Source organism: Hermetia illucens, chromosome 4 (genome assembly GCF_905115235.1).
Source record: "Hermetia illucens chromosome 4, iHerIll2.2.curated.20191125, whole genome shotgun sequence".
In the NCBI taxonomy this organism is placed as follows: domain Eukaryota; kingdom Metazoa; phylum Arthropoda; class Insecta; order Diptera; family Stratiomyidae; genus Hermetia; species Hermetia illucens.
In genome coordinates this window covers 167681808-167683764 of record NC_051852.1, presented here as the reverse complement: position 1 = coordinate 167683764, position 1957 = coordinate 167681808, and positions in this window count along the sequence as shown.

Genomic DNA, 1957 nt, shown 5'->3' with positions numbered 1-1957 from the left:
CCGCATGGCCAGATAAGTTTCCGTCCTCCCTAGGTTGTACCTTTTCGCTATTCGTTGGAAGGATTACTAATCTTCATTTAGGTCTGATTGTCGTTTGTTCCAAATTTCCAAGATATCGCTGTGGAAGACTTCTTTGTCAAAGAGCTTTTTGGGTCGGCGTGGATTTGGTTGCTACAGAAACCATCGCTTCCTGTTGGCTGAATGGCACTATTCCTTACGCATGTGCTCTTGTGTCCTCTTTAGCCTTGAAGTATGTTGCCCTGATAGAAGGCACCTAATCTTTAATCGCGTGGTTTACGCTATTACGTTGATTAACGTACACCATTAGATTATTGATCATCGATCCCAACCTCTGTCTCCCTGTCTGTCACACGCTTTTTTCTCGGAAACGGTTATAAAGACTGACTCCAAATTTGGAGGAAACGTGAGAACTGTGGACGCTCACGGATGTGGTGAGTTACATCATTCTACGTTCAATTTAAGGGAGATCCCCACACATGCAAAAAGGGGGTGTGAATCTTTTTTTTCACCAAATATAGTCATATGGGCTATCAAATGAAAGGTCTCGGTTAGTACTTTCCGAAGCCGGTGTTAGGTTTGATATTTGCTGGAAAGATGGGGGATGCGGGGGACGAAAGTGATAATTTCTTCCACGGTCCCATTCTCAGACACTACCCAACCGAAAAATCTGGAGAGAAAAAAAATCAAAAAGCTGCCAATGCATGGCATCCATATGCATATGAGTAATATATGCATACATATATTACGTGCTAGGGGTTCTAATGGGATAAATGCCCACTCAAATGTTTTGTTATTCATACCTGAAGCATGCAACTCCCGGTTCCTCGAATGGTTTATTTGTTGTTTGATGACTGCCATAGCCTTTGTTTTACTTGGGAAGGTGGGTCAATTTCGGTGGAGCCCCTTATTGTAGAGATAAAGCTAGTTGGAACTGGGAGTCGTCTGAAGTCCAGAGTTCACCGTTCACAGCTACATCTTCACAACACTAACTCTATGACCATCCGACCCTTGACACGGTAATCACGCCTTAGTTCTGGCTTTGATTATCGCTCACTTTCAGGTCCACCCCCCCCCCCCGCCCCGGGTTCCCCAGAGGGCCTGTTTTACTTATCTCCTTGACAGTGACGGTCGTCGAGGGAGGAAGGAGAGAAAAACTGGCTCCCGAAATACAGGAATTTACATGAAAGCTCTACGGTTTTATTCATTCAAATAAATCTCCAAATGTCAACTAGGATTGCGACAGTAGACAGTACCCTCATTGTCTGCAATATGCTTTCGATAAAACATCTCTCAGTGCTGACCTATGTAAGTTACGCATTTGCTAATAATAGTAGCAATTCTCTATAAGCCCAGCCCTTTATGATCCAATGAATCACATTTAATCCACCCGAAATTCTTTTGCAATGCATACCTTGTTACCTAGGGTCATCTATCTCTTTCCTGAAATCGTGTGTCATTTTACAAATTTATAATCGATATTCGATGACTAACAACCTGTTCGCAGGTACTCATGCTCCTGCACCTCTTACGTTTATGAATCCTACACATATCAATTGATACCAAAAGCGAAATAACAAAATTGATAACAGAAATCCGACTAATATGTACACACTGTAGTAATAGGGGAGCTCGGTGGTTTTGGGAATTCGCATGGTTTCAATAAGATATTCATCTTTCTCAAAGGAAATTATTGAAAATAGTCATAAATATCTGTTGAGGGTCCAATGAGGAAGGATTAATAGGGAAAGATGCTCAAAAAAGTATTAGGGGTCCAAAAACCTGGTCCTATTATCTCACAAAAAATGTGGTTTATTTTCCCCATCGTTCCACTACGCCTTATGATAAGTTCCCGTCGAAGTATATTTCTCATAATATCTTCACACTGCCAAAAGATAAGATAAGATATGGAGGGTTCGTCTCGGTCGTTTTTAAGCTT